General features: G+C 32.7%; 1 protein-coding gene across 4 annotated transcripts in view; it reads right to left on the reverse strand.

Annotated features, from left to right (window-relative positions):
- The window catches only part of LOC139482270 (soluble guanylate cyclase 88E-like), a 240323-nt gene that overhangs the window by 206745 nt on the left and 6458 nt on the right, over positions 1 to 27120 (reverse strand). The window contains exon 1 of one of the 4 annotated variants that reach the window (XM_071266058.1): positions 7605 to 7713. The exons of the other annotated variants lie outside the window; for them this stretch is intronic. The gene's annotated coding sequence lies outside the window, so the exon portion shown is untranslated. Of the gene's footprint in view, positions 1 to 7604; positions 7714 to 27120 lie in introns of those variants that run through there. 4 annotated transcript variants of the gene reach the window in all.

The following is a 27120-nucleotide window of genomic DNA, read 5'->3' on the forward strand; positions in this document are numbered from 1 at the left end:
CATGTATTTACTTAATTATTTAGTAATTACTGTAACATATATAAAAAAACTTTAAAATCCATTTAATATGGCCTTATCACATTTGACCTTTTTTAGTTGAATCGTACGGATCCTCATATACTTGCAGATGCAGATAGGGATATATAATTTCAGAATCGAGCACGACTGATTTTAAGTCCAGTGCTAGAAATGTAATACTCCTGCGCTGGTTTACAGTTTCGACAACGTATCTGTATTTGTGTATTGCATAACGTGTCCCTAGAGACTTGCGGGACTAAAGGGAAAGTCACTTTATTTTGTAGAAATGACAAAAATAACCACTCTCTCTTCACAATAAGCCTTAAGTGAAACTAATATAGCTTACTTATTGTAAGTGTAAGCCTTTGTTTTTGGTTAATGTTCTCCCATTAGGACTGTTACATCATATAAAAAAGAAGATAAGGTATGATTGCCAATGAGGGAATTCTGCACAAGAGATCAAATAACACAGAAATTAATAACTATAGGTCACCGTACGGTTTAACAATGACTCAGCAAAGCCCATACCGCATAGTCAGCCCCGAAATAACAAATGTTAAAACAATTCAAACGCGAAAACTTGCAGCATAATTAACGTACAAAATATAAATGAAAAACATATATGTAACACAGCCACAAATGGCAACCACTGAATTACAGGCTTCTGCCAAGTCATAGTTGGCCGTTATAAAATATCTGTGTCACAGCTGACGACGGATATTTTCCAATTGTTGTAGCCAAAATCCCGTCATTTTGACCTATCAAATTCAGTTTATGATCGGCTATTTTCTAACATGAGCAATACAAGGGTGCCACATGTGGAGCAGGATCTGCTTAATCTGTCAAATCGCCGGAGATTAAACTCCGGTTTTTAGGGGGTTTTGTGTTGCTCAGTCATTATTTTTCTATGTTTTGCGTTGTGTACTGTTGTTTGTCTTTTCGTCGTTTTTTTAATTGTTTGCCAACTGGTAAGTTGAATATCCATTTGCTACCTTTCGTCTCTCTTTTCCGTACAACACCCTGTTCATTCTTTAAAAAACACATTTTACATGTGTCTTGATATTTTGGAGTTTAAGGTTTCTATTCAGACTTCCTTAAAAGAAGAAAGGAGTTACAAATTCTTAAAATTCATTGATTGTACATGAAAGGAAATGTAAGGTAATCGTGAATTAAACGGTCAAATTAACGAAAAGAGATATTTCAATAATAAACAAGTTTTAATACTATATGTCAAGCTTTAAATCGACGGAAGTTAGGATAAGTGGAGAATTGTATCATCAGAGACTTCCAAGATCAATCACAAGCAAATGTAAAGTACAAATTTCATGCGTATTAATCTTGACAAATCACCTTAGAAGTCTCAGAGAAGCGGTTAGATTTAGAAGTATAAATTATATCTTTTATATCAGTGGAAAAGAGGAATTGCTGCAGTGATCTTATTTTTCATTAGCAAAAAGTAAATACTGATAACATCAAGATCCATATAACATTAAAGGGTAACATATTATGCAAACAGATTTAAGATTCAGTCTGTTTTTTAAATTCAACCTACTTTATAAAGATATTTTAAGTAACAAGCAAACTAAATTTCGGTTAATTAAGTCTGAATGTTGATATTTTATTTGGAGTTGACACGTAATTCTGTACTCGGTTCCTTTTTACTGTTTTACTTTTTACGGTTTTAGTCGCATTTCGTGGAATATTTTCGAAATACTTCTTAATTTCGACCACCAATTGCTCATAAGCAAATTGTATCCAGTATCCAACCAAACCCATTTGAAGAAAACACCTTGACAAACAAACAGATTTCAGTTACAATTGATGGAATGTATTTTTCTTACACTAATAGAATGACATTATAATATTTACAAAATATGGCTTTGAATGGAAGTATAGAATTCCACCATCGTCGTTATATCTCTCTCCTATCTCTAAAACACACCTTAACACTAAGTCAGTCCTCTCACTTGCACACACTCTCCTCCTCTCACACATACTATGTCCTCTCACATACTCTCTCCTATCACATACTCTCTCTCTCTCCTATCACATACTCTCTCTCTCTTATCACACACTCTCTCCTATCACCCACTCTCGTCTATATTAGAAGAACCATTGTTTTGTGTTTTTATTTGCACATCACTTTTTTAACATTCTTGACCCTTTTTATGTTCAGTTAGCTACTATAACATTTCTTACATTTTGTATGCACAAAAAAATATTAAATGAGATGAAATAAAGGGTGCTAAAAAAGAGGGACAAAAGATACCAGAGTGAGAGTCAAACTCATAGATTGAAAATAAAGTGACAACGCCATGGCTAAAACTAAAAAGACAAACAGACAAATAATAGTACAGAGGACACAACATGAAAACTAAAGTCTAAGCAACACGAATCCCACCAAAAACTGGGGGTGATCTCAGATGCTCCGGAAGTGTAAGCAGATCCTGATCCTCATATGTCATGCACCCGTCGTGTTGCTTATGTTATTACAAATCCGGCAACTGTGACAATCATGAAGTCATTGTTAATATATATAACGTAACAAATACGTCGCTAGTTAACAGATTGCACAAGGTATGTCAAAATCAGTTCACTTGTAGTCATAGTAATCACTGAACTGTAGAAATAGAAAATGATTACTATCTTAAATTTTAACTTATATCATAAGGATTTTTTTCTAATGTATTAAAAGTGATATATATATATATCATTTTTTTTATCTGACTCTCAAAAACTCTGTTGAATAATAGCAGCCCCTGTTGTTTCCTATTATCTTTGGTTGACCAATTTGTTCATCATATTTGTGATGCTTTAGTCATCTCTTGATTTACATTTTTTTATTGTTGAATTCAACTGCACTTTCTTCTTGTATTTAAATGTCTTTTGCGGCTCTTGTGCTGATATCATGAACTAAAGCCGATAAAGGTCTAATATGAAAAATGCCATGTAATAATCTATACATATAGGGGTTGTTGATACATTATTAAACAAAAAGATACCAATGCAATCATGTTTTTCACATTAGCACTGCATTTGATATCCAGTCGTTGTTTGTCTCTTGTGGCATGTACAATGTCCGTGTATTCCAATAATAGATATCAATACCGTGTTTGTTCTTTGTTTTAGATTTTTCCAATTGATATACCGTTTGATTCATTTCCTTTAGAATGTATGGTTTTGTAATCATAGTAAACTCCAGTCTAAGAAGCCACACACAAGGATCTTTGTTTAATGAAACGACAAATTTGATGTGATAAAAAAAAACAATACAACCGTTTAGCTAAATTTAAAACGCAGACAAAGTTATGATAGTTATGATATGTTAGGTACTTCATGTTTTGTTTCACGTTCGCAAGTTACAACAGTGCAAATAACTACCATTTAATAGAGCACTTAGGAATGTACTCTAAGTTATAAATACTAAATGTTTTCGTGGACACATAAGAAATTTTGTGTGTTATACATGATTTGACGAGTTTAATTGTCTGAAAAGATTTGTTTCGGTCTATGAACTTATACATAAAAATAGTTTTTCTTTGCCTTCCTGGTCAAACCTAATATTGTTTAGAAGGGAATGGAACGTATCACAAATACGTCTCAACTAAAACATATATCGAAGGAATATGATGTATCCTAATAGGACAGTCAAGACATTTGTCATCCTAAATCTCCCAAAACATAGATATATAGACTAGGTAAAGCTGTCAGTCAAGACGTTTGACATCCTAAATCTCTCAAAACATAGATATAGACTAGGTATAGCTGTGAAATGAACAAAAGATGATCACCATTGACTATAACTAAAAGATGGTTACACACAATCAAAATTAGTCGTCCTAAATCGATGAAATGTCCTTCAAAACCAGTTTTCTTATCAATCCAATAAGAACAAACTTCAAAGATAAAGGACCAATTTATTCTAAATTAGTTTCACACTAGGGCCATTTAAAACGAAAATCTTTTAGATAACGTTGAATCACAGTATCAAAGCTCCATTTGTTTACTTTTCGATTTCAACAAAATTATGGCTCATTTTCAAACAGGTGATCAAGTAATAAATGTCTGAAGTTTTAGTTCAATACCGTAATGTTGATCAGAAATAAGCAAACGTGATGGTATCATAGTGTCACTTTTTCGACCCTTGCATTCGAAAATTTTAAAAAACAAATGTCTTATAATTCGACCAAATAATATCCCTCGGATGTTCGTTAGACAATTAATTTGTCTGGCAGGTTTCCATATTCATAGTTTTGAATGTTGTCCTACGTACTTGCATCAATACTTCACAGGTCAACAGTTTAGTGTAAAACTGTCGAAATAGCTTCATTTTAAGACTTAGTCATTATTATTAGTATTTTAGATCAGAGCAAATATAAAATAGAATGTATGATTGCCAATGAGACAATTCTCCACAAGAGATTCTTTTATTTTGTTGTGTCTATTAAGGTAATGCTAGCTTTCAGTACCTGCCATTACTTTTACATCAATGTTTTGTGTTTATCAGCCTAATTAAAATATAGATATCTGGTTACGTTATACAACATAAGCTCATATGTAGTATAACGTAATCAGAGATCTATATTTCAATTTGATTGTGTATTTATCATAGTGATGAAAGTTTTCAGTAACTGTGAGTACTTTTATATCGGTGTGTTGTGTCTATCATTGTGATGCTAGCTCTCAGTAACTGTGAGTACTTTTATATCGGTGTATTGTGTCTATCATTGTGATGCTAGCTCTCAGTAACTGTGAGTACTTTTATATCAGTGTTTTGTGTCTGTAATTGTGCTGCTAGCTTTCGGTAACTGCGAGTACTTTTATATCAATGTTTTGTATATATTATTGTGTGCTAGCTGTCAGTACCTGCCTGTACTCTTTCGTATATCGGTGTTTTGTGTCCGTCATAGTAATGCTAGCCTTCAGAAACTGTGAGTACTTTAATATCGATGTTTTATGTTAATAATTGTGATGCTAGCTGTCAGTACCTGCCAGTACCTTTGTCTCGATGTTTTGTGTCCGTCATTGTAATGCTAGCTTTTAGTAACTGGGGGTACTTTAATATCGATGTTTTATGTTTATAATTGTGATGCTAGCTGTCAGTACCTGCCAGTACCTTTGTCTCGATGTTTTGTGTCCGTCAATGTAATGCTAGCTTTAAGTAACTGAGGGTACTTTAATATCGATGTTTTGTGTTTATAATTGTGATGCTAGCTGTCAGTACCTGCCAGTACCTTTGTCTCGGTGTTTTGTGTCCGTCATTGTAATGCAAGCTTTCAGTTACTGTGGGTACTTTTATATCATTGTTTTGTGTCTTTAATTGTGATGCTAGGTGTCAGTAACTGCCATTACTTTCATATCAGTGTTTTGTGTCTATAATTGTGATGCTTGTTTGAGTTTTTAACAAATTTATTTATAGTGGATTGGAAACAAGTTTTGCAACTTATTTTTATCCCTTTCCACTTTGCGGGTGCGAGTGCTGCCTTTTATCCGCATTATCCTGCTCTTTTCCGAAATCTACAAAGGTTTCTTGCTTTCAGTATACTTTTGCATTATTCGGTATTTTGTGTCTAGCTTTAGCCAGCATCAACACCAAAGATGAAAAACATGATGCTAGCTCTCAGTAACTGCGAGTATTTTCATATGGATGTTTTGTGTCTGTAATGGTGCTGCTAGCTTTCAGTAACTGCGAGTACTTTTATATCGGTGTGTTGTGTCTATCATTGTGATGCTAGCTCTCAGTAACTGCGAGTACTTTTATATCGGTGTTTTGTGTTTATCATTGTGATGCTAGCTCTCAGTATAACTGCGAGTTCTGTTAAATGGGTATTTTGTGTCTGTTATTGGGCTGCTAGCTTTCAAAAACTGCGAGTACTTTTATATCGGTGTGTTGTGTCTATCATTGTGATGCTAGCTCTCAGTAACTGCGAGTACTTTTGTATGGGTGTTTTGTGTCTGTCATTGTTATGCTAGCTTTCAGCAACTGCGGGTACTTTTATATCGGTGTGTTGTGTCTATCATTGTGATGCTAGCTCTCAGTAACTGCGAGTACTTTTATATGGGTGTGTTGTGTCTGTCATTGTCTTTCGTAATTCAGTCATATTTGTATTTTCGTACATTGTTTTATTATAAATAAGGTTGTGTTCTTTTCGTATAAATTGTTTCAAATGTTTCACATGTTGTTAAGACGGAGTCTTTTATTGCTGTCATGGATTTGTTAATTGTTGAATGACTCACTGTGACCAAAAGTTCCTTACATCCACATTATTTAAACTATCGTCACTGTTTTCTCGTTGCAATTATACCACATCTCCTTATTTCTATAAAGATTAAGCAACATGAACACAGTTGCACCGACGTAAACACTATAGTTATTTACATGAACACAGTTGCACCGAAGTAAACACTATGGTTATTTACATGAACACAGTTGCACCGAAGTAAACACTGAAGTTATTTACATGAACGCAGTTACACCGAAGTAAACACTATAGTTATTTACATGAACACAGTTGCACAGAAGAAAACACTATAGTTATTTACATGAACACACTTGCACCGAAGTAAACACTATAGTTATTTACATGAACACAGTTGCACCGAAGTAAACACTAAAGTTATTTAAATGAACACAGTTACACCGAAGTAAACACTATAGTTATTTACATGAATACAGTTGCACCGGAGTAAACACTATAGTTATTTACATGAACACAGTTGCTTTGAAGTAAACACTATTATAAGTTATATGGTTCGCTACTGACCCCATACGGATCCATAGAGGGTTAGTAAAATTCATAGGGGGTGAGGCCGGTGGCCGAACCTCCTATGGATTTTATTCACCCTCTATGGTCCGTAGGGGGTCAGTAGTTAACCGTATAACGAATTTATCGCACGCTGGACTTTTTCTGCTGCGTTACGTTGAAAAATAAACAATGAAACACAACATCGATAGATGACGTCACCATTAACGCGTCATGAACCCCCTATGAAAACTACTAACTCCATACGGTCTCATAGAGGGTCACCACGTGACGGCGTTAAACCAATCACAATGTGATATTTTACCCGCGGTGCGATAAAGTTATTTACATGAACACAGTTGCACCGAAGTAAACACTATAGTTATTTACATGAAAACAGTTTTACCGAAGTAAACACTATAGTTATTTATATGAACACAGTTGCACATGAACACAGTTGCACCGAAGTAAACACTATAGTTATTTACATGAACACAGTTGCACCGAAGTAAACACTATAGTTATTTACATGAACACAGTTGCACCGAAGTAAACACTATAGTTATTTACATGAACACAGTTGCACCGAAGTAAACACTATATAGTTATTTACATTTTACATGAATACAGTTGCCCCGAAGTAAATACTATAGTTATTTACATGAACACAGTTGCACCGAAGTAAACACTATAGTTATTTACATGAACACAGTTGCACCGAAGTAAACACTATAGTTATTTACATGAACACAGTTGCACCGAATTCAACACTATAGTTATTTACATGAACATAGTTGCACCGAAGTTAACACTATAGATATTTACGACAAACAATAAACTTACTTGGAATCAGATTTTGGGTAATGATTTTACTAGTAGTTTATCTTGATTACAATAGTTTTTGCATTTTACAATAAATCATGACACTGCTGCTAATGTATTTATGACTTTTAACTTGAGAGGTGCCAACACTATATTATAACATCGAAATATTCTTACCTTTTTATACGAATGGTATAATTAATATGTAATTGGCTGTTATGAATGATGATATTCAAGCGCGTGATTAACATTAGTGTGCAGGCACTTTTAAAATATACTTTACATTTTTATGTCTGACATAAATGTATGATGTTTTTAATATGTCAGTCAGACAATAATCCAACTGAACCAGATTAAAGCAGTTATAGATCACCACAAGACCTTCGTCAATAGACAAAATGACATACTTATCTATTATATATAAAGGTCTCAACAAGACAAAATGGAAAATGTTTTCCCTATAGTATTTCCCTACTGTTTTACCTAACGTATTTCCCTACTGTTTTCCCTAACGTATTTCCCTACTGTTATCCCTACCCTGATTTGTTTAACCTTGGAAAAACCTTTAAAACACTTCTTTCTCAAATGTTAAAAAATAGGCATTACAAAAGTAACTCTTTCCAAAACTTACATATTAATAAAATCACAACTGAGAAGCCTTAGTACTATGGAGAGAATCAGAACGCGAAAAACATTCAACATTCAAATGTGTTACCTGTCTATTTTAATATAACTCGACATTGTTTTTTTATGAATTGAACTAAATGAAGCTTAATGTAATCAGTTTTACAGAAATTAGTAAATAAAAGAATCGTCCTGCTTGGTTTACAACAAACAAGCACGTGCAATCGTAGAAAGAAGAGTTATATATATATGTCTGTTTGATTTCCTAGCTAAGGAGTTTCTGGAATACGGACTTGCAAGCCATTGATACACCAGCCATGTTTTTATCTTACAAAATTAGCTGCAAGATATCATTTCCATATTTCGCATTGAAAAGTGTTTGAAACAAAAAAATCAAAAAATCTTATTACTTTTTTGTCTCAATCGTTGCCGTTCTACTTAGAAACTTAAAAGTAAAATAACCATTATTTTTTTGCAATTCAAAACTGTATCTAAAAATAATTACAAGTGAGGGATCTACATAATAGTATCATAAAAATTATTTAGGCAAACCATATCTTTTCAATGTACAATCAGGCTTGACTATACAAAAATTGTTTCAACAGAATGGCATTGACAATATCTTTTATAGAATAATGCCTTCATTCATATTCAAAGTCACGAAATAATCATTTAAACAGTCAGTCAGCGAAAAACTTGTTGGATTGCACGTAGGCAACAACAATTATGTCCGTCTTTTTCAAATCTATATAATGTTGTTGAAATTGTCCTAAAGGAGAGCGTGTGTTTTCTCCCGGGAATTCGGAAATTACAAAGTATTATAAATCTCTAATAAAATTACAACCACCAAACTTTTACAAGCCATATGTTAGTCTAATTTGAAATGTGAAAAAAACATATTTGAATTGTGTCTGATATGTTTGGTTTTAACCCTTCAAACTTTCTGACAATAATAGATGTTGAAAAATTTACCTAAAAACTGTGTCAAATGGCAATAGTTGGTCAAATATATTAATAACTAATACGACATGTTTACATCAAAGTGACATCGCAATCTGCTTATAGATCATATACATTTATCAATAGATCGTTTCATTCGTGTTTCATTGATTAACATAATTTCAAAGAGTTGCAGTATTTTTTAATTTACAATTTCAAATTGAATCCTTGCATATATATTCTGTTTGTATGGATGCTATCACTTTTGTTAGTATTCAAATTCTACCACGCACTCCTCTAAACAAGTATTGGGGTTTATGGTGAGTTTGAAAAGTATATATATTTATGTTACTACATTGTTACGCTGTGTGTACGCTGTTACCATGAAGACCTATCCTCACCACAGTGGGTAAGGTTGTCCTGTGACAGAATATTCTTTGCTACAGTTTTGATTAATCCAGACTGGTGCTGGTGATCAATGAAAATATGTAAGCAAAGGTGAAAAAGCTTGTTCTCGAATAAAACATTGAAAATAAATAAGTGATATGTTTGAATTTTGTTTTGTATGGGTATAAAGACAAAAAAAAAACTGTCTCATACTTTGTTGGAGTATGCGTAACACATAAGTATTTATTTTTAAAACAACTTAGACTGTAAAAAGTATAAACAAAAGTTCTCTTGGATTGGAAATTATAAAAAAAAAGTATGAACATTTGTAGAACATTGGATATCTCATTGTATTGTAGTATTTTACGGTTCTAAAGTTAAGACGGATACCACATGTGGAGCAGGATCTGCTTACCCTTCCAGAGCACTGGAGATCACCCACAGTTTTTGGTGGGGTTCGTGTTACTTAGTGTTTAGTTTTCTGTGTTGTACCTTGTGTACTTTTATTTTTCTGTTTGTCTATTTACTTTTTAGCCCTTGCGTTGTCAGTTTATTTTCTATCTATGATTTTGACTGTCCCTCTGGTGTATTTCGCCCCATACTTTTTATACCTTACAAGAAAAGACTACAAAACACGTTCCATTAAACTTAAATCTTGAAAGCATATCCGAGGAGTAAAATATTCTCAATATGACGTTTTCAAAACTCTTCGTCTCTTTTCAGTTATTTCAATGGTTTATACCGATATTGATCCATGGAATAATAATTTTAAACAGTATTTCTGAAAAGATTGATTAAAAAGTACAAAATCATGAAGATTCGAGATATTCAATATAACTATTAATTGTTTAAACTATAATGATATATAAAATCTATCATAAGCCAATAAAGTTCATTCAGTTTTTTTTAAGCAAAACAATAAACACTATGCTAGATGATACATAAAACAACAATCATCTTATTTCCTTTATTTGGATGACATTGTGCATGGAAATCATCAAACGAGAACTACAGATGTCAAAAGCAACTTTTAAGTACCAGAACAGCACATTTGACATGAAAACCATGTTCTTACTTTTAACATCGTTATCAGCTATCAATCACTAGCTTGGAATGGATAGGGATTTAAAAATCATTTATCAATACTGTAACATGTTTATTGATAACAATATCAAAATTATGCATTTTCAATGATTTGCTGACATCATAAATCGATGAAAGTCTGAATTTATGCACGTAATTGCAAAATCAAACAAACGTGCTAGGTGAGGGCTCTCAATTTGCATGGAGTGGGAAAAAAACTTAAGTGCATGAGAGAACGGAAACGATAACTTTAAAAGGTAAAGATGACGCCACTTAAATTCAAATTTCATCCATGCTTCGTGATTGTGAGCATTGTGTAAACGTTCCATAACATTTGGTTGAGGCAAACTTAAGTTAGAGAACAGAAACAAGTTTCAGGAAGACGGACCGAAATATAAACGGACATGTTTACAATTCAATGATCCCTTAATTCATATCCTCTACTGCGGGTACATATTAAATGTGTCTACAAATCTTTGGTAGAACTGCATTTATCTCGTAAATTTTTTTTTGGAAGGTACAAACTTACATTTTTGGCTTTAAATTTCTTCATCACTTCGGATCTATTAATTGCAATCAAGGTCTATGTTAAGGGTTTTTGCGATGAAGGTCTATGTTAAGGTTTTTGGCAATCAAGGTCTATGTTAAGGGTTTTGGCAATCAAGGTCTATGTTAAGGGTTTTTGCGATGAAGGTCTATGTTAAGGGTTTTGGCAATCAAGGTCTATGTTAAGGGTTTTGGCAATCAAGGTCTATGTTAAGGGTTTTGGCGATAACTATAATCTCAATATGAAGTTAGAACCCAGTCTTCTGTTTAAGGAAGGTACATTTTGAATATGCTGAAAACAAATTTATTTAGATTTTACTAGGTTATGATTAATAATTGCTAATGGCAATTAACTTCGACCCACTTTAAAATTAAATACTGAAAAACAGATAAAATACTAAATACATTTTTTAATCCTTTGTATAATATATCATATTCCATAAGTTTACTATTTATATTTTGGTTGGCGCAATTTTTTTTTGACAGTGCGTATCAATAATTTGTCCGCATAAACCTGGGACTCATAGTCCCAGAATATACATATTAATACAAAATAAAACTTGCATATAAATAAAATACATGTTTAAAAAAATTACAGTGGAAGGCAATTCTAATTCACATTCAAATCTATTTATACTGGTACCTACTTTAGTTGCGAAAAACGACAAATGACAGAGATTTCATTTAGTCAGTGCTCTCTACAAAAAGGCAGTATAAAATATTCAAAATAAGGTAATTCTCTTTTTTTTTTTATTAAACCAAATCCAAAAAAATGTTCTAATCCCGCGGGTACCATCCATGGATTCTTACCATAGTATTGTTGTATTATTTATACGTCTTTAATATAAATGAATTGTGGATGTTGTTTTTTGTCTTCGTGTACCGCAAATTAAATTGCCATATAAAGTCATCCAAATTCGTACATTAGATGACTTTCACAGTGCTAAATGAAAAAAATGACACACAAAAACAATGTATGTAGGCTATTATTAAGACAAAAAAAAGTAGAGTAGGTAGGGTAACTGAACTACACACATGATAGCAACTGCCTATTTTTTATTTCAATATTTGGCCTGATATTGATAATTTCCAACGATATGGAAACACCTTGGAAATTGCGTGTTTAGGTTTCATAAATTAATTTTATCTGCTTTCATGAGTTTTCTGCCAAATTCCTTTGAAAAAAATGAAAATTTCATCTTTCTCGTTTCGTTAATATTAAAATTTTACACAACTTTTTGTAAAATCTTGTAGGTAGCACGGTAGTATTTGTATTCCAGAATTTAGGTTGCTCTTTTGTGTACCCTACTTTAGTCATTGTATTTGGACAAAAACACAGTATCAACTAAACACACTTTACCTATATCTATTACAATTGAACTTTCAAAAATTGGTTAAACACATACTAGAAATTGAGCAATAGGAGAACTGATTTAAATGTCATCATCTCTATAGATGATTGCGTTGTCAACTTGACTTTCCAATTCATCAATGCGGGTGAGTTTCGTTTTGTGTGTGCAGGATCTGCTAACCCCGTATCATCTTAATTCACCCTGCTTATGATGAGTTTCGTGTTGTGTATGCAGGATCTGCTAACCCTGTATCATCTTAATTCGCCCTGCTTATGATGGGTTTCGTGTTGTGTATGCAGGATCTGCTAACCCTGTATCATCTTAATTCGCCCTGCTTATGATGAGCTTCGTGTTGTGTATGCAGGATCTGCTAACCCTGTATCACCTTAATTCATCCTGCTTATGATGAGTTTCGTGTTGTGTATGCAGGATCTGCTAACCCTGTATCACCTTAATTCGCCCTGCTTATGATGAGTTTCGTGTTGTGTATGCAGGATCTGCTAACCCTGTATCATCTTAATTCGCCCTGCTTATGATGGGTTTCGTGTTGTGTATGCAGGATCTGCTAACCCTGTATCATCTTAATTCACCCTGCTTATGATGAGTTTCGTGTTGTGTATGCAGGATATGCTAACCCTGTATCACCTTAATTCGCCCTGCTTATGATGGGTTTCGTGTTGTGTAAGCAGGATCTACGTACCCTTGATCACCTTAATTCACCCGCTGTTTGTGGTGGGTTTCGTTATGTGTAATTTGAAAAGCAGGCTCTGCTTAATTACTCTCAGGCCTTGATCACCGTAATGCACCCCCTGTTTATGGAATAGTTATAACCATAATAAATTATAATCATTTTATTTTTATTTTGAATCAACAAATATTTTCAAAATTGATAATTTATATTTATTATGAAAGTTAACAAGTTCAGTCATATTTATTAAATAATACGATTAAAACAGCCCTAACACTACCAAAACGGCATGTGTCATAAAAATCACGTGATCTATATTGCTTTCGGCCCGGTCAAATATTTCCAATACGGACTGATGTCAACAATGAATCCTGAATTACATGTAAATATATATTGTGCATGTAATGCAGGATTCATTGCCAGTCCGTATTGAAAATATTGGCCCTATATTCACATTATTGTCAGTCCGTATTGGAAATATTGACTCTATATTCACATTTGATGTATGTAATACAGCATTCAGAACAAGTCTGTATCGGAAAAGTCGGATTATATAATAAAAGTGTAATGAACTGGCTGTTTCTGTATTGGCACTGGTATAGATTCTCGGACAGCTGTATTGGCCCTCGACCCTACGGGTCTCGAGGCCAATACAGCAAACCTTGAATCTATACCAGTGCCAATACAGAAACAGTCAGTTAATAATATAGTATTATTAACCAACTAAGTACATTATAGCCAAAAATGACTGTTTATTAAAAATTACATATTTTCTGTAATGGCCCTGTTTTTCTGTAATGGCCCTGTTTTTTCTGTAATGGCCCTGTTTTTCTGTAATGGCCCTGTTTTTTTCTGTGATGGCCCTGTTTTTCAGTAATGGCCCTGTTTTTTCTGTAATGGCCCTGTATTAATGCCCAGTTTGACTGTATTAAGCCCAGTTAGGGTTTTTAATAAAGTTAATAAAATTAAGTTGTAAAGAGTATAATACCTTTTTGTATTTTATTTTATTTAGTAACCAGCAACCAACATTAAAGAACCATATAAAGGGATCACTGTTCATCCTGTTTTTCAACACATAACTTCTTTCAACTTAATATCTTGGATATTTGGTATATTTAAAAGCTTTATCATGGTGAAGTACAAATAATTTTTTTTCAAACTAAACTGTCATTAAAAGAGTAAGAGGGTACTAAGTTGGCAGCAACACATACACTTTTGTTCAGTTGGTTAATAAATGTATTAAGAAATGGGTGTTTTTATAATGGCCCTGTTATATGTCCTCGGTCAGTAATAATGGCCTCGGATGTCTGTAATGGCCCTCGGCGTTGCCTCGGGCCATTACAGACTTCCTCGACCATTATTACAGACCTTGGACATATAACAGGGCCATAATAAAAAACCCATTCATTAATACTATAATCATTATGAAAATTTGCAAGTTAGAGTCATATTTGTATTTTTTTCATATCAAGTAGTTTTTACCTTAGTTCACCTGTAAAATTATGCCCGCAAATATTAAACAATTTTATTCCCCACATGCGTGCAACCGTAATTGCGAAAACGACGGCATTCGCGATAAATATGCTGCCAATACATTTGCTACAGTAATATTTGACATTTAAATAAGATAACCAACAAAAATATATCAAAATTTACATTGTAAACTGATTTAAAAAAAAATGTATTTCTGGTTATTGCTTTGAGAGTGACATTTATTGTCGAAATACATCTGGTGCAATAAAATTGGTACCGTTTAATGATTTCTATTTATGTTGGTTCTAATTAACGCATGTCAAACAAAACTGTTAAATTGTTTGTTAATTCAAGTGGACAAGATATAAATAACTCCTCGCATGCAGTATAAGCTATAAATATTTATACTGGTTAAAAGCCTCTTAAAATACTCTTTACCTCTCTGAAATTGACGAACAAGATACGATTGGAGCTATGTTGGTCTTATAATAAAGTGCCATCAGATATAAATAAGAATTTCCTCTTCTATGTTATGTAGAATCATGGAAGTATTATATTGACTGTCAATATAATACTTTCATGGTAGGGTCAAGCGTATGGATTGATTGATTGATCGTTGGTTGCTTAACGTCCAGTGGCAAATATTTCATGCATATTCAGGACGAGAACAAGTTCACAATAAATACAATAGGTAGGTTGTTGTAATAGAGGCCATCTAGGATGATGGTCGGGGAAATTTGGACTGCCACTGGAAAATGAGGGTTTATTGGATAGGGACAGAAATTTTGCCTTGCAACAGGCCACCTACGGACCCCTCAAAGAGTTGTTGCAAGGGTTCTTAACGTGCAAAGAGCGTGGCACTCTCTTTACACGAAGCATCGGATTTAACGTCCCCTTCTGACGGACGTGACTGCAAATTTGATACATCCCGCACAGCCAAACGGACGCCCCACTTCAGCAAGCGTTTTACTGCCGGTCGGGAGAAGACCAGGTGACCATATTTCTATACCCCAGTCACCCTTGGGGTTTCAAACGTATGGAATGGGTATACCGAGTCTCAATAGAAGTATATATACAGACTCCCAAAGATCTTGTAAATTACTTTGGAATATAAATTAAATATACTCATGCATTTCAAAGCATGTCTGTTCCGGCCGTGAAGTAAATATTTATGTTTTATCATATAACCTCCTTGCATATATTTAGTGGTCTTCAAAACTGAGATTTATTTATCTCTTATTCGCTGGAAGTTTTATATAGACTGATTTTTATCACATTTATTTTCGTGACATAACAGCTAGACACTACCAAACCCCAGAAGAAATACTTTTAGATGTGTATATACTCATATGGTCCGGCAACCATGCACACGTGTAGTGATAATTAACCGATGCTTGTTATACGACCCCAAAATAATTTTGGGATCGTATAATGGTATGATGTCGTCGTCGTCGTCCGAAGACGCATTGGTTTCTGGATAATAACCCCAACCGATTAAGAATTAGGGGCCCAAAAGGTGCCTAAAACAAGCGTTTTTCTAGTTTCAGGATAATAACTTGTGTAGAAGTATTTCAATTGCTCTGAAATCATACCGCAATGTTTAAAACCACAAGTAGAAGGTTTGAATTCATTCTAGGGGTTATGGGGACAAAGTTTAGGAATTAAGGGCCAAAAAGGGGTCAAAACAAACAGTTTTCTAGTTTCAAGACAATAACTTATGTGTAATTGTATGGATCTCTCTGAAATTGTACCACAATGTACCATATAACAAAGGGAATGCTGGAATTAAGTTTTAGGTTAATTGCCCAAAATATGTAGGAATTAGGGGCCAAAAAGGGCCAAAAGGAAGCATTTTTTTAGTTCCCAAACAATCATGACAATAACTTGTGTTTAAGTGTATGGATCTCTCTGAAATTGTACTACAAGGTTCAATACTGCAATGGAAAGCATGGGATTGAGTTAAAGGGTTATTTCTCCAAGGGGGTTTTAAAAAGTTTGGGGGGATTTTTTGTTTACAATTTTTGAAGGGCTTTCTTGATTTTCAAAATTTTTCAAATTTCGTATTTTGAAAAGTTCAAGAAGAAATCTTCAATTGCACAGTATTGTGCAATAATTTGTTAGATCTTTGACCACATTTATTTGGTGACAAAAACCTATATTATGTCAAAAATTTGATCAGAATCCAAATTCAGACAGAATCAAGCTTGAATATTGTGACCAAGTTTCCCCAACTGTTCAGGGTTCAACCATTTGTGTCGTTTAAAGCTGTGCCCTGCGGAGCACCTGGTTAACGCTGTAAAGATGTCGCATAATTATGAGTTCCCAAATATAAAAGTCATATAAAGGTAAATTTTACGTAAAAGTAACTTGACGTGCTTTTCTTGGGTATTTTCATTTTTTTTATATATATTTAATGTGTTCTTGCTTCTATTGGTACAATCTTACAATAACATTAAGATCGTATATATTTAGAAGCAAGAAGACATTATCATTTCAGCTACAATAAGTAAAATGTACATGTCTCAAACGCCTGTGGTTTCACTAAGGGTCGAAAAAGTCGACCGCCAGAAGAAAGGCCCAATATGGCTGGCAAAGAAAAATAACAATGTTATGGTTTACTTCTGTTATTATTTAACATTTCACAGCTGTATAATACTGTTGCCTTTATTTATTCACCCCTTATTTTCTTGATTTTGTATTTACATTGTTTTATAGGTCAAATTTATTCGTTCAGTGAATATTCACTTGTGTTTACATGTCTTTTGACTGAGTTAAGCCATTTCAATTGATCTTCCTATGTTGTGGTGTTACACTATTGTTTCGGGTAAGGCGAAGAATCGTACTTGTTAAAACGTTTAAACCCGCTGTATCTGTTTGCACCTGTCCTAAGCCAGCAACCTGATGTTCAGTAGTAGTCGTTTGTTTATGTGGTTCAGAAGTGTTTCTCTTTTCTCGTTTTGTATATACATTATAGATTTAACCGTTGGTTTTGCCGTTTGAATGGTTTTACTAGTCATTTTTGAGGCCCTTTATAGCTTACTGTTCGGTGTGAGCCAAGGCTTCGTGTCGAAGACCGTACTTTGACCTACAATGTTTTTTTTTAACAAATTGTGACTTTAATAGATAGTTGTCTCATTGACACGCATACCACATCTTCTTATATATTATCCACCAATATTCAAACAATATGCGTAAAGAAAATAAATTCAATTAGTAACTGTTTGTAGAACAGATACAATTACTAAGTTTCTTTTTAACCAACCAATCAATTAGCCAAAGTTCCATAGACAAACAGTAGATAAATACGTTATTTTAAAAATGACGTTCGAAAGCCTAGTGATAGATTGAAATGTTATAATCAAACTATTTGAAAGAATTAAGGTCACTTCGTTCGTTTTTTCAAACTACTAGTATTTAAATTCAATGTCCCAATTATCGCAATAATTATGATTATTCAAGGAAAAACACAAGTATGTAAATAGAAAAAAAATGATTGAATAAAAAAATCATGAATATGAGAGTAACAGTGCACTAGTACAACATGCATAATCATTATTCGAACCAATCAAGTAAACAGTACATCATTACATGTTTAGAACTTTTCTAGGAAACAGTATATGAGTGCCTTTTTCGGACCATTCGAGTGAATAGTACATAATTACATTCATCGGACCACTCGAGTAAACAGTACATTCTCCGGATATTAGAGTGAACAGTACATCAGTGCATTGATTTCATTTGAAAACAACCCATTATATATAGTTCAACATACAATATCGTTTTATAACAAACTGAAACATACCACATCTTCTTATTTTCATATTTGTTTTACTACCATGTTAGTTAAAGATTGGTTTTCAACACCTTATGTTAAGGTCATATTTATACGTTTGTATACAGTAGTTTATGCAGTGAGAGATATTTAATTGCCTGATTTTTTGTTTGTTTCAATGCTTCATCATAACTCAAATACCAGAGGTGCTGATAAAGCTGATGATGTAATGAAGTGTTGTCTGCCCAGTTACATTGGAATGAAGGTGGAAATGATGTAAAACAAAGACAGTATTATGAAACAGAACAAATTATTCACTTAAGATTTTTCAATCCCTTTTTGACGTTCTTATCAGAGTAATGTCAGCAACAGTAATGTCTTAATCTAAGAATTAATCAACAATATGACGAATAGCATTACTGTTTTCATTAGTGAAACAGGGAGGGACTGCTTATTTTCATGGATCATCCGAGTTTATTTTAGGGTTATTGTGATATTCGTGTTTGTTCCATATTTAGTTTTTTATATCGTGCGTGATTCGCGGAAATATTGTTTATCGGTTCGTTGATGTTGTATAGACCTGTGTCTGCATCTTTGTCTGAGGTAGCACTCAACAGTTAGGTGCATTTTGGCCCCTGTGGATTTTTCAAATATGAGAGCTAGTGTGCAATAAAATTCATTTTTGGATAGCTGAGTATTAAAATAGCCTTTGTATTGGGTTTATATGAACATCAAGATTATGTAATGTATGTAATATAGGCTGTTTTCTGTATGACAGTCCGTATTTGCATGTCCCTACCATACATTGGTCCGGCAATTATTGTAATGTTTTTTTCCAACTTTTTATCGCACGAACTTTGTGATTGGATTTTACGAAAAAATGAGGCGAAAGACACCCATTTTTTATTTGATCATTATGAAGATTTATGAAAACAGTTTCTAAAAAGGTATCACTGAAAGGCATTGAAATTCTAGTTTGATCCAAATTTTGGGGGATATATATGTGACATGTCCACCCCCCTTTTTGCAATGTTTTATGGTAAATAAATGCAGAATGTTGCCATGGATACACATAAAAGGAATTAATTTTCACTCTTTTAACTTTTGAAAATCAAATCTATGGAATATACTGATTACATACATATGCACATGTACAACACAAACAGTTAGGTTAATGTATTAGAAATCCAGGAATAGGAGATGATAAAACATTTTGTGGCTCATTTTTAATTTTATTTTCTAACTGTGGAGTGCTACCTGATGCTTTTGTGTCTCTTGTTTTTTTAATTGTGCACCTAAAATTTTCGATGCTGTTCGACTTTGTACTTGTTTCGGATTTCAAACTTTTGTATCTGGGCATCATTAGTAGATCTTGTGTGGATAAAATGCACTTCTGTCGTATTAAAATTTTCAACTTGTTGCCTTTTGTTGGCTGTTGTTCGTGTGTTTCTTTGTCAATTGTATTCTCCAATTTATTTATATTGTAGTCCTGTGGTGTTGAGTTGTCATTCTAATGTTATATTTCACATGGCTATAAAAGGGGAGGTTTGGCATGCCACAAAACCAGGTTCAACCTGCCATTTTTCCTTTAAAAATGTCCTGTACCAAGTCAGGAATATGGCCATTGTTATATTATAGTTCGTTTCTGTGTGTGTTACATTTTAACGTTGCGTTGTTTGTTTCCTCTTATTTTTAAGTGTAAATTCACATTGCGATAAGACGTGTCACGGTACTTGTCTATCCCAAATTCATGTATTTGGTTTTGATGTTATATTTGTTATTCTCGTGGGATTTTGTCTGATGCTTGGTCCGTTTCTCTGTGTGTTACATTGTTGTGTTGTGTCGTTGTTCTCCTCTTATATTTGATGCGTTTCCCTCAGTTTTAGTTTGTTACCCCGATTTTGTTTTTTGTCCATGGATTTATGAGTTTGAACAGCGGTATACTACTGTTGCCTTTATCTATATTATTAACGTACGGTGTAGAGAGAACTTATTTCTTGTTACAGTGAATAGAACAAATACCAATATATAAGTCATGTCTATAGACAAAATTCAATTATTAAAACATTATAGGAGTAAACGTATAAACTGGACCAAGTCACTCACAAACAAATAATAGTCCAGACTTTTCTGATATGTTTGTTAGTTACTTGGTCCAGTTTATACACCAACAAATTCCTTTTAATCCTTATAATTCTTTAAAATTGGAGATAAGGAACATATTTTTCAACACTCGTAACCTTTATCACACGTTAACTGTATACTTGTGTCATTGAATAGTCCATGTGTATACTTGTGTCATTGAATAGTCCATGTGTATACTTGTGTCATTGAATAGTCCATGTGTATACTTGTGTCATTGAATGACCATGTTTTGTGGTCAAGCCGAAAATTGAAAAAATATGGATAGGGGTGAAGTTAAGAGTGATTTTTAAAGGTAATTCAAATAGATTATTCCGAAAATGATATATCTTTTTATTCCGTTTATATAATTAGGAAAAAACATAAAAAGTTGTGTGTTACAACATTTCAAAAGATCGTGGCAGAATTAATGATTTTTTGAAATTTGTATTTCTGTCACAAAACCCAAATCTCGCATATTTTTTGGAGCTCTTCAAAATTCGAACGAATGCTACAGATCCAAACCACAATTTACATATCCACCCTTCCTGTGTCAAAATTATACAATAAATATACAACTTTCTATGTCTTCAATTAGTAAGTATTGTTTAAATTATGTCCTAAGTTGTTTATTTAATTAAATCCGTTGAAATGTCACACTCGCCGTTTTCTGACGTTTTGGCGTATTAGTTAAGTGTCTTATGAAAAGTAATAGGCAGTTGCAGTCTTTTCTACGATATGAAATTTTATTCAAACGTGAAAACTTTTTTTTAAGTGTAGGAAAAAAAGTTGTGTCGAAGTTTTAAGAGAAAATATTGAGAAAAAAAAAATAAACGCGATCTTTTTATTTTTGTCTAGTCAAAATGTCACAAAACGCCGTTTTTTACATTTTTGTTACAAGTATGTTTAGTTATATTATACAGTTTTGGAGGGGGGAATTTGAAATTATAATAGCACAAAAAATACTATAAAACATTAAAATCTACTGTTCAGGGATTTTTTTAACCCATTTTCGATCACATGTCGGAAGTATTAACGACACAGTCAGCGACTAATTTTGTCTAGTCATAATGTCACACCATGCTTTTTTACTTGTTTTGCTGTTACGTTCTAAACTTGACACGTAGTGCCTAACGTCGAAAATTGCGGAAGCCTTTACGTGCCATGCTAATTAACTTTTTCCAATTTGATATAACGAATTATGAATTTGATAGAACAGATTATGAATTTAATATAACAAATTATCAATTTGATATAACAAATTATCAATTTGATATAACAAATTATCAATTTGATATAACAAATTATCAATTTGAGATAACAGATTATCAATTTGATATTATCAAATTATTACATGTCATTTTTCATATCGCATGTATTATCAGCCCTAGGTTCAATATCAGCCTTAGAGCCGCATGGCTCGAGGGCTGATATTGACCGAGGGCTGATTTTACATGCGATATGAAAAATGACATGTTAATATGATCTTTTTATCATATGCTTCAACAGTAGAGAAAAATAAAAGATTCAGATATTGATCCTTTAACGTGGTTCCCGAAAAGAAGTTCAAAGAGTAAAAAGTCCACGGACGTCGGACCCAAAATTTGATACATTCAATATGAAATTTTTCTATCATATAGGCATATGATAGAAAATGGTTCCCGAAAAGAAGTTCAAAGAGTAAAAAGTCCACGGACGTCGGACCCAAAATTTGATACATTCAATATGAAATTTTTCTATCATATAGGCATATGATAGAAAAATTTCATATTAAAAGTATCAACAGAGAAAAAACACATTTTGATATGGACGAATCGACAAAAAAATAATTCTACAATATACTTAATGAACATTCTTTGGAAAAGTCAACTTTTTAAAAGTAACTTTCTGAATAATGTTTCAGAAAAACTTAAAAAATGCAATTATTTAATAACTTTTTTTTTTTTTTTTTATTATTATTTTACACAATTTACTTTCCAGTATTCAAATAATAGTTTTGCACACTACTTTGTAAAGTTTTTCACTGAAATCGTAGCATTGATGTGTATTTTCCGGAATTTGCCGAGTATCACCGGAATGCCATGTGATAACGTCACGGAAAGGCATGTGATAACAATCGAAGCATGTGATAAACTTTTCATATCAGCCCGCTAAGCACCAATTCGAAAAATATGGAATTTACGTAAATTTGATGTTATTATCATACAGTAAAAATCATTTGTTATTTAGTCTAAGTATATGATAAAACAAATTATCAATTAGAAATAACAAATTGTGAATTTCTCTACTAATAGTATGATTTAATTATAATAATGAGATTGGTTGAAACATTGCGTAACCCAAATTGGCGATTTTTTTTGTGTATTGATTCATTGTTTATCTGACGTCCAGCGACAAATATGTCATTGAATGCTTATTCAAAACTTTCTTAACAGGTTTAATGTTTCTGAAACCCTCTCCCTCCCCTTTTATCTATTATTTGAGGTAGTTTGGGGGACTAGTTTGAATGTTCTCTATTCAGTACATGCGGGGACCTGGTGTCTTAGAACGAACGATTAAAATAGAAAAAGGATCAATTTATATTGCACATTTTCAAATCAGAAAGAATGGATAGTGTGTTTTTAGGGACATAGGAACATGCAAGGATAAAAAATGCTGGCATGCTTCTTTATCAATTTCGATTGGCACATACAAGTATTAATGAAACATCCTTAAGTTCATCCTTGCATTTTGCTTTATATATTTGTTTCAATTTTTATTTTGTTTGCACACTTTTTATTAAAAAAACAAAGACCCATGCGTGAGATTTGGAAGACAAAACCCATGCACAATCAGTACAATACTGTTGATAAAGTTGCAGTAGGAACTGATTTTTCTCTTTAGCTTGTCTAGATTGTGGTGCACATTCGCCTGTACATTGTATTTTAATATATGTTGTTGTTTTCAATTTGATGATAGTATCAAGAAAAAATATCCTGTTTCAATCAAAAGAAAGAGAAAATATCTTTGCTCCAAGGGGATACTAATGTAAATGAATATTATTTTCCGTTTTAATTTAACTGTACTTAAAAAAAAATATGTGCCGCTTTTGCATTTCGGTTCTATACGTAGCAAGTCAAGCAAACCGCTCATATAAATTATGCTGTATGATTGAGCTGCACGAAATAGAAAAAAGTACGACGTTATTTATGCAATTGCATGAAAAATAACGTCAAAATAACGTAACCAACACCAACACCGTACGCGACGTCGTATCTGATTTCTGCAGAAAACAGAAAAAAACGTTCAATTATAACTCTCTAATTATCCCTAACAGGTAAAATCTTTAAAAAAAAGTATCACATTGTGCATTATGTCTTTTTCATTTACTGCGTACACATTTATTGTAACATTTCCCATTAATTTTTAATATGGCAATTCACAAAAGCGATTTTTTTGCCATAACTAAATCGACAATTTAGATAGTTCGACATTGTTACTAGTGGCTATTTTAGCAAAATTCTCGTAATTTTCTATACAAATACCCTCATTGCCGTTAAGGAATCAATGGCGTCATGTAATTTGGAATCAGAGTACAATAGATATCTTTTAAATACATACTTTATAAGATATCTTATTAATTAATAGAGATATCTTATAAACTTTTAGAGATATCTTATTTAATTGGTTATAAAGATATCTTATTTAATATATAAAATATCTCCATAAGTTAATAAGATATCTCTATTAGTTTATAAGATATCTCTATTAATTAATAAGATATCTTATAAAGTATGTATTTAAAAGATATCTTTATAAAGAAGTAAGATATCTTATATACTTTATAAGATATCTTATTAATTAATATAGATATCTTATTAACTTATAGAGATATCTTATAAACTAATAGAGATATATTATATAAACTAATAGAGATATCTTATAAACTAATAGAGATATCTTATTTACTTTCAAATTAAATAAGATATCTTATAAAAATTAAAGATATCTTAATACTTAATAAGATATCTTGTTAAATAAAAAGATATCTTCGAATTTGAATAAATATAAAAACGGCGTGCCATAAAAGAGTCATGTGTAGACAGTTATTACTAATAGATTATAAGATGCCCTCTTCCATATTTGCCCTGGTCTCATCTTGTAACTTCAATTTCTGCACGAGGCTTAAGCGGAGGGATGATACCAGGATAACTGCATACACATTTATTGTAACATTTCCCCTTAATTTTGAATATGGTGATATAACTCGAATTATTCATGCCGATTTTCTCCCAAACGAGGGCTTGAACTCCTTGTGATCATTGACCGCGTCGCCTGCTCTTTGTGTAGCCTTCGTAGATCAGCGGAATATAACATCTGAATTATTGATGATACGCAAAAGCAAGAATTTGGCAAACTGGGGTTAAATCGATAATATTGTTACTAGTGTCCATTGTTACAGAATAATCATAGTTTACAATACAAACATCATCATTGTCCGCCATCGATATAAAGGATGGAAAGGCATCTCGTCATTTAAACGGGTCACAATAACCAATGCCCCTGGCAGCAATATGAGTAGGACAATTTTGCGTTTATTGAAAATGCAAAACCCAACGTTTTTGTAACACATATGTGTTAAAACAGAATATATAGTACAATACGTCGTCTGTGACCGCGTTATGCTTAAACCAGATGCTCCGCAGGGCGTAGCTTTATACGACCGCAGAGGTTGAACCCTGAACGGTTGGGGCAAGTATGGACACAACATTCAAGCTGGATTCAGCTCTAAATTTGGATTGTGATTAAATAGTTGACACAGCATAGGTTTCTGACACAGAATGAATGTGTTCTAATGAACTTAAAATTTTTGTTTTCTCTTAGAGCAATTCACTATGCTGTTGAATATTAATCCTCTCAAAAAAATGTTTGAAGAAATTTTCTTTTTTATTTATGAAATTTCAAATGAGAAAAATTGAACCCAATTTTTTTAATCACATCCCCCTTTCCCTTATTCCAAAACTAATCTCAATTAAAATTTCTAATGGAGTTTGCAACAATAACTACTCATTTAAATACATCATAAAATATTAAGATGTAAAAACACTGAATGGTAAAGATTATTTTAATTTATCAGTTGATAGTAAAAAGTGAATATACATTGTATATTGTATATAACAAAGATTTAAGTTGATTCTGGACAAAGAAAGATAACTCCAATTAAAAAAAAATCTGGCTATTGCACAATATTTTGCAATTAGATATTTCTTGCTTACTATTCTGGACAAAGAAAGATAACTCTAATTAAAAAAGAATTTGCTATTTCACAATATTGTGCAATTAGATATTACTTGCCATTGCGCAATACTGTGCAATTGAAAAGACTTGCTATTGCACAATACTTAATATATAATTTTAGATCCTGATTTGGACCAACTTGAAAACTGGGCCCATAATAAAAAATCTAAGTACATTTTTGGATTCAGCATATCAAAGAACCCCAAGATTTCAATATTTGTTAAAATCAGACTAAGTTTAATTTTGGACCCTTTGGACTTTAGTGTAGACCAATTTGAAAACAGGACCAAAAAAGAAGAATCTACATACACAGTTAGATTTGGTATATCAAAGAACCCCATTTATTCAATTTTTGATGAAATCAAACAAAGTTTAATTTTGGACCCCGATTTGGACCAACTTGAAAACTGGGCCAATAATCAAGAATCTAAGTACATTTTTAGATTCAGCATATCAAAGAACCTAACTGATTCATTTTTTGTCAAAATCAAACTAAGTTTAATTTTGGACCCTTTGGACCTTAATGTAGACCAATTTGAAAACGGGACCAAAAGTTAAGAATCTACATACACAGTCATGACAGTTAGATTCGGCATATCAAAGAACCCCAATTATTCAATTTTGATAAAATCAAACAAAGTTTAATTTTGGACCCTTTGGGCCCCTTATTCTGTTTGGAACAAAACTCCCAAAATCAATACCAATCTTCCTTTTATGGTCATAAACCTTGTGTTTAAATTTCATAGATTTCTATTTACTTATACTAACGTTATGGTGCGAAAACCAAGAAAAATGCTTATTTGGGTCCCTTTTTGGCCCCTAATTCCTAAACTGTTGGGACCTAAACTCCCAAAATCAATACCAACCTTCCTTTTGTAGTCATTAACATTGTGTTTAAATTTCATTGATTTCTATTTACTTAAACTAAAGTTATTGTGCGAAAACCAAGAATAATGCTTATTTGGACCCTTTTTTGGCCCCTAATTCCTAAACTGTTGAAACCAAAACTCCCAAAATCAATCCCAACCGTTCTTTTGTGGTCATAAACCTTGTGTCACAATTTCATAGATTTCTATTAACTTAAACTAAAGTTATAGTGCGAAAACCAAGAAAATGCTTATTTGGGCCCTTTTTGGCCCCTAATTCCTAAAATGTTGGGACCAAAACTCCCAAAATCAATACCAACCTTCCTTTTGTGGTCATAAACCTTGTGTTAAAATTTCATAGATTTCCATTCACTTTTACTAAAGTTAGAGTGCGAAAACTAAAAGTATT

Source organism: Mytilus edulis, chromosome 7 (genome assembly GCF_963676685.1).
Source record: "Mytilus edulis chromosome 7, xbMytEdul2.2, whole genome shotgun sequence".
Lineage (NCBI taxonomy): Eukaryota > Metazoa > Mollusca > Bivalvia > Mytilida > Mytilidae > Mytilus > Mytilus edulis.